Raw genomic sequence first — 10,256 nt, 5'->3', positions numbered from 1 at the left:
TGAGCCTCTAAATACATGTATTTCCATAGGGTTGAGCAGAAATGCTGAGTGATTTGCAAGTCACTGTAAGAACCAAAGCGTATCACCTGACTCTTAAATCCACTCCAAATCTATCAGTCACCAATGCCTCTCGGGCAAGTAACTTCAGTTCTTCATGACCCCTTTACTCCAGCTCAGCCTCCGTTAAGTGACCCCATGTGGCATACTCCCAGCATAGAGAGGTTCCCTGGGTGGTATAGTGCTAACAGAACGGCTCTGCATCTCCTCTCCATGCAGCCCTAGGCATAGGAACATGCCCAGGGGAGGTGTATTTGGAAGGAAATGGGTATGACCAGAGTGATCCGCACTCCAGCGCTCTGGGACCATAAAACAGCCCACAGGAGGCCATTCAAAGCCCTGGGCCAAAGCCCAGCCCAGAAGTCAGGCTTTGCTAAAGTGGCTTAAAGCTACTCTGAGCCCTCCCAGAGCTGCACCTTCTGCAAGGAGCAGCTCAGAAGCAGGGCTGCTGTCTCGCTTTGTACAGCTCTTACTGAAAGTGCGATGAACCTCTTCAACTGGAGCCCATCTATAATAACTAAATATTAGCTGGGAGCAAGACACTATTGTGATGAGAGCACTAGAACTGGAGATAGGAATGGTAGGAAAAGGGGCTATCCTATTTTTCATCCTTATTCATTGTGGATTATTCTGGGGGTGCAAAATCAGGGGCACCAAATTGTCAAAAATGTCTGTGAACATTTTTTTCATCAGTGGCACCTGCCTCTGGCTCATTAAAGCATAGGAGTGCAGCTTTTCATCTGCTTTTCTTTCTTTCAAAACTGATGTTGAAACGTAATTCACCAAATGCCACTTTTAAAGAGAGTTCCTCTGAAGAGCTGAGTGCCTCCTCCCTTAACAGCCATGCCAGGCTTTGGTAGATTGATGGCACTCAGCACCTTGCAGGATCAACCCCAAAAAGAGTATTATAGCTCACTTTAAACCCGTGGAAATCAAGCATTTGAGCGCTGAGGCTGAAAATGTGCCATTTCAAGCCATTGGGCTTCAGCATTGCAGGTGATTATTTTCATGTAGTTGTATGGTATGTGAATGCTCTTAATGTCAGAGGTGCTAATTATTTCCACCACAAGGCAGATGATACATTATTCCTAAGGCTTCGGTAGATTAAGCTGGTGGCGCTCAGAGTAGTACATTTCAGAAACTGCATTTGACATTTGGAAACATTTTTCCTTCAGCTGTTCAAAAACAAGATTGTCCTTCTTGTAGCTGTGAACTTCAATGCAGTGCTTCTGTAACATTGTCACATGCAGCGAGTTCCCACACATCCTTCCTGACACTATTAGCAAAGCAGACATTTCAGTGTTGTAGAGAAGTGGGTAAAACAAAAGGCAGAACAAACTCAGAGACACATGCCCAGCACGTATGAAAAAAATCAATTTCCTTCAGCTCCTGTGGGCTGACATGGCTTTCCTAGGTGTGTTTGCTGTTTGAAATCACTAGTACATCATCTGGTCAAATGGTCTACCTGCATGTTTCCTAATAGGCTAAAAATTTACTCCCCCGCCTCCCTCCCACACATACACTTAAGACATTTCCATGTATGGACAAATATCCACCTATGGAAAAAATGCGTTTTTGTTTCCTGAAGCTGAATGACACCACATGGCAGTACATGGGATTGCCTCGTATTCCTTCATCAGCATTACTCAGCACAAGCAGCTTCTGCCTGTGGTCCACTGATGCATTCAGGGCTAAATTCATCCCAAGTATAGCTGTTCAATGCTACCTGGTTCATCACCCTCTGTTCCCTTAGGTAGTTCTTCACATGAGTGTAAGCAACACATCTTGCATAGGGGAGCGGAGCATTCTGCTTTGGTCACATATTAGACCTATTGGGTCAGTAACTGGATGCCTGATTCATCACTGCCCTGCTCCTGGTGCAGTCAGTCAGTAAAGAACTTTACAATGTTTGGGACTAGAACAGGGGTGGCCAACCTGTGGCTCCGGAGCCACGTGCCGCTCTTCAGAAGTTAATATGCAGCTCCTTGTACAGGCATCGACTCCGGGGCTGGAGCTACAGGCACCAACTTTCCAATGTGCCGGGGGTGCTCACTGCTCAACCCCTGGCTTTGCCACAGGCCCTGCCCCCACTCCACCCCTTCCCGCCCCCTCCCCTGAGCCTGCTGTGCCCCACCCCCCAGCCTCCTGCACACCACGAAACAGCTGATCAGGAAGTGCAGGCAGGGATGGAGGGGGAGGTGCTGATCAGCGGAGCTGCCGGTGGGCGGGAGGCAATGGAAACCGGGGAGCGGGGGGCAGGAGAGAGCTGATGGGGGCTGCTGATGTATTACTGTGGCTCTTTGGCAATGTACATTGGTAAATTCTGGCTCCGTCTGAGGCTCAGGTTGGCCACCCCTGGACTGCATCTGGATCCAAACGTCCCCAGCCTTGTTGAGAGAACCTAGTTCGGGGAGGGAATTGGGACTTTCTAAGAACCCATATTCCATATCTAATGCCCTAGGTATTCAGCTGTTGCATAGCCACAGCCTCAGCCAAGACACCAATAGACAGCCCTGTAACTCATTAACTGGTTTTCACAGCTACTACCAAGGCAGAAGGAGGTCTGCACCTGCTTACTTTCAGATGCTTAGCAGTTTCTGAGGCTTGATAGAGCCTGAAAATTTCAACAGCAGTATTTACAGCAGGTCTATAATCTAGCTACAGAGATGGCAGAGTGTTTACTGCCTCACTTATCAAAGTGTTGGGATTCAACTTCCATTTACTTTCTTTATAAATCAGTTGTGAAAATATTTGCACCACAAAGTAGAACTACATGTACTGAAAATACAGTTATATGTGTGGTGACAAGCAGTCAGCTAAGCACCTTTCCCACATAAAGCTTATGTAGATTTTTTTTTTCACACTACCATCACTCTAAAGTTGTTTTGGGGATTTCATCTAACTTTCCTCTTTCTTGACCCATTTTCACTTTTAATAGGTGATTTCAAAAGAAGTGCGTGTGGTAAGTGGGAAGGGGAAAAAAACAAAATCAGAATGAGCCAGCATTGCAAATGTCATTTGACCACTTTTAGGATTTCACTGAAGAAGTGTTTGCAGGAAATCTCTACACTTTTTGAGCATGAGAAGCTTACTTAGAAACAGACCCATAGGTTTACAGGCTGTCTGATCTGCTTTGATGTTTGAACATGCAATATTTATTACCGAAAAGGGAAAGACAATTGTTGCAAACATTGCATTTTTATAACTGAAAGACGAACGACAAACAAACAAAACTCAATGACTTCTACACAAATTCTTGCTGCAAAGGCGATTGACTGGGGAGAGGCAAAGGTGAATTGTAAGCAACTGTTGCTACCCTGATCCAGGGAGGTTTAGTACCAGGCAAGCCCCAAGGCCCATTTTAGAGTAAGGGCTGCTCCAAATTGAATGGGCTGCCCATAGTCCCCAGGAGCCATTCCAGCCCAGGGACACTGTGTAGAAGGCACCCTGGTGGCTCTTACACCATCCAGGGCTGAAGAAATCCTCTTCAGTATCTCAGCCAAACTTTTGTTTGTGCACAACCAGAACGGCTCCCCGTTGCCAAATCAGGATCAGAGTCAATCTCTCTAATTGTGTTCCAGCTCAGGGTCCAAAGCTGAAACGTTGTCCTGTGAGACAGAGCCTTACCTCGAGCAGTACATTTTGGGATGTCTCAGTAGTTCATTACGCTGTGCTCTTTTCCATGACTCTGCCAGCAAGGAATGGCAAACTACAAACCACAGCTTTTCTGCCATGTGAGTGAGTGGGGAATGCCCTAGTAACACAGAACTGCTCAGTGGGAACAGGACTGGTCCCACACTGTGTCTTCTTTCTAACACCCTGAGCCTGATTCTGCAAGGTGCTGAGCTCCTTCCTCTCCCACTGACATTGCTTGGAGAGCACTCCGCACCTGGCTGGGTAGGCTCAGCAATGGCAGCCTTGTAAACTTGCGCACAAACCAATATGAAAGGTTTCTCTAAAACACATAAAGGAAAGGCAGAGCCTGCGGTGCTCTGAAGTATTTGGCCATGAAAGACAGTCTTGTGCTTTGCTGCTTTTATTGTTTACTTTTCAGTTTTATTTCTAAAAGCCAAAGGTTTGTGTGGATGTTTAGAACCTCACCTTAATGCAGAGCGGGGAAGGCATCTTATCACCTCAGGGTACACAGCGATAATGAGACCAAATGCCCTATAAACAGATGGGCAGTTAAATCCCTTTTCATTGTCACAGTACTTTCAAAAAGGAAGCTGTGCTTAAGGCAGTGGAGTACAGCTCAGGAGACCTGGGTTCATGCGCCGGCTGTGACAAAGACTTTGTGTGAACTTGGGCAAATCACTTAATCTCTCTGGGCCTAAATTACCTGTCTATAAAATGGGAATAATAATCCTTCCTTTGTCTGTTTTGCCTATCTGGCCTATGAGCTCTTTAGGGCAGAGGCAGTCTCTTGCTCAATGGGAACCTGATTTTGGCTAGAGTACTACTGTAATACATACAATATAACTTATAAAGATTAGTTAATCACAGCACCCCTGTGAGGCTGGCAGCCCAAGTGTCAGCTCATACCGAGGCCCTGGGCCTTACTGAACAGAGAAACACAGCTGGAAATCAGTCTGGTTCATCTGTGTGCTAGTATTGCTCAAATAGATATTAGCGTTATAAGAACGTGTTTCAACTTTATGGAATGCATGTAGGATGCTGCATGTCTTAACCCTACTTATATTATCTGTATCCCATATTATAAGGTACTGTTTAAATATTTGCTCTGGGACTATAAAAATGTTTGCTAAGACTGTAAACCTCCCCCTTCCTCCCCCACCCCCCACCCCTAGTCAGGGGAGAAGCATTACTAAGTGCTAAATGCTAGTTTACCACAAGAGCTGTTATCTCCTCCTCAACAAAAGAAGGTCTACAGCCATCAGATATGCCATTGTGGATGAAAAACGTTGTTGATTGCAAACCCACCCACCCCTCACGTGCAGGGGAAGAGGGTATAGCCACAAGCCCTCATCCCGCCACAGCTTGAATGCTGGGGGCAGGGACACTGGAACAATTTGTACAGTGGGGAGTGCTGAGAGCCACTGAACCAAACCGTAAACCCTGTCGATGATGGAAACCACTTCACGTCAGGGGGGTGTGGCAGCACTCCTAGTTCCAGTGGAGGGAAGGGAATAAAAATGGGTGTTAAGAAGAAATTATTATCATTCTGCTGTCTGGACTCTCAGGGGCAGAAATTCCTAAACACAAACAAGAGGTCCCCATGCTGCTTAGCTCGGGATAGCCAGAAAGGACATAAAAGCTTGTTTATTATAGATTTATATTTTTGATTATTACCTTTTGAACATCAGATTGTACCTCAGCTATGTGTGTATGTTTACTTGCTTTAACCTTGTAAATAACTCCCATTTCTTTTTCCCAGTTAAGAAACCTTTAGTTAGTTTGTTATAGGATTTGCTACAAGCATTGTCTTTGGTTTGAGAGCTGAGGTACAAGTGACGTAGGGTAAGTGACTGGTCCATTGGGACTGGAAGTAACCTGAATATTGTATTCTCACTCTCCCCAGCTCTGTTTGAGCCACACAGCCAGGGTTTCTTTCACCAGTGGCTATTTTATGAAATGGGCACTGTGAAATACACTGGGGGGGGCACGGAGAAGGCTGCACAACAGATAATACAACCTGGAGTTCTATTACCTTACAGTGGAGTTCCTCTGTACTGTGAAAATAAATTGCTAATTAGTGATGGATGACCTGTGTCCAGTTCAATTCAAATATGCAGCAGATGCTTAGCTAAACCTCTCTGGCCTAAAGGATTTCAAGGGTCCCAGCACTCCCTGGTTTTCTTTAACTTTTATTATGTAATAGTTGTATTGCAGACGTGCCCAGGGGCTCCAATCAGATCAAAGCCCATTGTTCTAGGCATTGTACACACAAATAAAGAAAGGTCAACCCCTGCCCTCAAGAGCTTAATATTACAGTAGCTCCTATGGGCTCCGAACAGGATTGGGACACCATTGTGCTAGGAGCTGTACATGCCCTTATAATGAAAAGACAGTCCCTGTTCCAGAGAGTTTAGTATTCCATTAGCACCTGTAAGCTCTAATCAGGATCAGAGCCACATTGTGCAAGAGGCTGTACAAACAAATAGCTCTGGGGCTAGGACTCTGTCTCAGGGAGCTGTAAATATTGCAAGAATGGCATTTCTCATCATAGTTCAGAAGCCAGTACTTGTCGAAGTGCATGAGAATGGGGTGGAGAAACTTTTGGCAAACCTCTGCAAAGATTTGGTTCTTATTTTACCCAAGCCACTTCAATCATCCCTAGTGATGCTACTGCCATACGTTGTCAAATTTTATAACAATTGTGGCTACTACAAAACTAATGCAAGTGCATCATTAAAATGCCCAGATAATTTTATTTGGCTGAAAATAGCTATGACCTTCAAGACTTTTCTGAACTTAATGCCATCTCTGAACTGTTATGGAAAGACATTGCATAAAGGGCAAAAAGCAAGATTAAAACGTAACCTGCTCGAATTTCTATTTTTGATGATGCAGGTATATTATCACATATGCCATCTCTGTTTTGGTACGGTGTATGCTACTGCAAAATAGCCGACTGTTGCAATGTTTCTGACATAAAAAGGTAGAAAAACAATTAAGCGATATGAGAAACCGCATTAAAACCCTGCTAACTTTTTATATGATTTTCGGTATATTAGGTAACTTTCAATTTTAGTGTAACCTCTCACACAAAACAACTGTGCAAGATATTAATTGGAGATAAAGTCAGCAAGGCTACATGAGGGAAATAATATTGTTAAAAGTTCAGTAAAACATCAGCGTCATATATGGTATCTGTGTGTGCGTGGCATTAATCAGAGCTCAGACAGCAAATGTGATACAGAGACAGCTGGCAAAAACAGGCTGCACTTCACAGACGGTCATTTAGAAGAAAAACAGAACAAGACAGTTTCCAGATTACTGAGGACCTTCACAATTTAAAGTCCTATGAACCCAGTCCTGAAATCCTTACTCAGGAAAGCCTCCCATTTCAAATGTTAATATATTGAAGTCAACAGGATTGTGGCCCTGAATGACAACTGGCCCCTATATATGTATTTAATTAGAAAGAGCCAACAGCTCGAATCTGAGCACCCCTCAAAAATTTGGGAAGTTCAGGACATGTCTTAGTTATAATATATGTAGGGGACTAAGTGACTTGGAGAGCCAGAGGTCCCATAGGCACCTAAATACCTTTGGTTACATCTAGACTCTGACTTAGTGGGGTGATTCTCAGCTCACGTTGATACACTCATGCTAGCTCTCATCATCAGTAGTGTAGCTGCAGTAGCAGTGGCATGGGTTAGCGGCCCTGAATACAAACCTGCCTCGATCCCGTCGGTATGTTGGGGTGGCTAGGCTGCTGCCCATACTACCACAGCTACACTGCTATTTTTAACATGGTGGCTTGATGAAACATAGCATGAGTATGTCTATGCAAGCTGGGAATCACTCCCTAGTTCACAGGGTAGACACGGTCTTTGAAGATCTGAGCTGAATAGTTTAAGCCTAGAAACATTGATTTTAGCATGTAAACACCATGGTGTTTTTCAGACACCGCAGTAATGAGAGCGGTACAAGAACCTAAATAAAATACAGTTTAAATACACCTGGCTTTACAGTGAGTCACCAGTAAAAATTAATTTTCTGCCATCAGTAGTTCCTAACTGATATTTGCCTATAATCACAAAAACACCTTGCAATTTGGGACAAATATCAATCCCAGAGGGATGGAAGGCTTATTAGCGCAGGACCACATGCAATTGCATATCTAATCTTTGCCTGCAATTATCTCAAATGCACACCCAGATGATACCATTTACATTCAGTCATAGATTCAAAGCATCTTAAGGCCAGAAGACACCATTATATCATCTAGCCTGACTTCTGTGTAACAGGCCATTTAATTTCACCCACTTCCCTCTGTACTGAGCCCAATAACTTGTGCTACTAAAGCACAATTTGTGTTTGGCTAAAGCATATCTTCCAGAAAGACACCAGTCTTGATTTGAAGACATCAAGAGATGGAGAATCCAACACTTCCCTTGGTAGTTTGTTCCAATGGTTAACCACCCGCCTTGTAAAAAAAGTGTGCCTTATTTCCCATTTGAATTTACCTGGCTTCAGTTTCAGCCTTTGGTTCTTGTTCTGCCTTTCTCCATTAGATTAAAGAGCCCTTTAGTACCCAGAATCTTGGCCCAGTGAAGGTATTTATTCACCACAATTAAGTCACCTCTCAAATCTTCTTTTTGCTTTCTCTACGTTTCTCACAACAAGGTAATTTCTCCAGCCCTCAAATCATTTTTGTGGCTCTTTTCTGCTCCTTCTCCAATTTTTAACATCCTTTTTTTTTTAAATGTGAACTCCAGAATCGTACGCAGAATTCCAGGAGTGGTCTCACCCATGCTGCATACACAGGTAAAGTCACCTCCCTGCTCGTACTCACTCCTTCACTGTTTATAATTCCAAGGATCTCATTAGCCCATTTTGCCACAGCATCAAATTGAGAGCTCTTGTTGTGACCCCTAAATCCAGAGCAATTGCTTTCCAGGGTTCAGTCCCCTGTTCTGTAGGTATGGCCTGCACTCCTTGTTCCTAAATATATAACTCTGCATTTGTCTGTATCGAAACACATTTTGTTTGGCTGGTCCTACCTTACCGAGCAATTCAGAGCATTCGGCATGACTGCCCGTAACGGGGTTCCACTCACTGCAGATTTGCCTCTTCATGGCTTGGTCTAGCAATTAGCTCTCACCCCATCTGGCACCCCCTCCTGTTGGTTGCACACGCTGTGGCTTCTCTTTTTCCAGGACTCAGGGTGCTCCCTCTTCATGACTCAGCCAGGACACTCTACAATCCGACTCTTCCAGGATAACTAAGTCCTACTGGGCAAGCTGTCCTTATGCTGCTTCAGGCAACTCCAGGGCCTGTGCCCTTTCCCAGTGGTAGGTGGGGGAACCCAGGCCCGCCCGCTACTCTGGGTTCTAATCCAGGGATCCTCTGCCTAGCAATCTTGGTCTGCTCAGTCTCAGGTGTTGTTACTGTTTCCCTGGGCTCCTACCCCACCTCTCTATCTCCTTGCCTATCTTGAGGCTTACCCCCAGAACTTCTTCCACTCCCCACGGCTACTTCACTTCTCTCAGTCTCTTGTCAAATTCCCTAGTCCAGGACAGGACCCAGGGCCCTTCTTGATCTTACTAACTCCCTTTCCCTCTAGGAAGTGACTTCAGCCTCTGCTCTTACTTCCTGTTTTATAATCCTCTCCCATTTAGGCTTCTTCAATCCCTGGGTCTCCTCCGGGCACGACATATACGTTTGATTCCCCACCCCCCACCTTCTTGCATACATTAATCTGCTCAGGACTTGTGTGGGGGTGCACACCGCATTACACTGCCCTGTCCTCATTATTATTTACCATTCTGCCAATCGTTGTGTCATTTGCAAATTTTCTCTGTTGTGCTGTACATATCTGTGGCCTGAAACAAACACCTAATTTAGGACTATAATCATGGTAAAATAGGCATACAGTTGGGTACATATTCTTGTTTGTAACCTGGCTTTCTAATGTTTTCAAATACAGGTCATTAGAATAGCTATAAAAATACCAAGAGAAAAAACTTAAATGAATGAATAAATAAATAAATAAATAATAAAGTGTCTGAAGCTTGTAGATATGGTAGTTTTTACTGGCTGTATTTAAACAGAATATTATAGCAAATAGCACAGTACATCCCTGTATTTATTCTTTCTTTGCACTGGGGGAGATTTTTTTTATTCCACAAATCATTCAAAATGTGTTCTGGTGATGCTACATCAATAGCTAGCCCTAACACAGAGAAATATAGAGGTATATTTTCCATTGTAAAGATTTTTTAGACAGAGAATATTGGGGGCGGATTTCATTGCATGTCCACATCACAAGCTATGCTGACAGCAAAGCAGGCGCAAACCTTAATATAGAAGAAATAAAATATTTGAGTGGTACCGATTGCTCTTTTGAAGTTTTATCTACGCACATTGGGCACAGATTGCTTTGCTGGCTCCTATCACAAGCTGCACCCGCAAGAAAATCATTTATGGCCTGAAAAAAGTGAAGCAAAGGGAACAGAAGAAACATTTTTTAAAGAAAAAAATAATGGTTTTCTTCTGACAGTTCTTGCTCA

This window comes from Mauremys mutica, chromosome 9, assembly GCF_020497125.1.
Source record: "Mauremys mutica isolate MM-2020 ecotype Southern chromosome 9, ASM2049712v1, whole genome shotgun sequence".
NCBI lineage: Eukaryota > Metazoa > Chordata > Testudines > Geoemydidae > Mauremys > Mauremys mutica.
Note: the sequence above shows the minus strand (reverse complement) of the source record.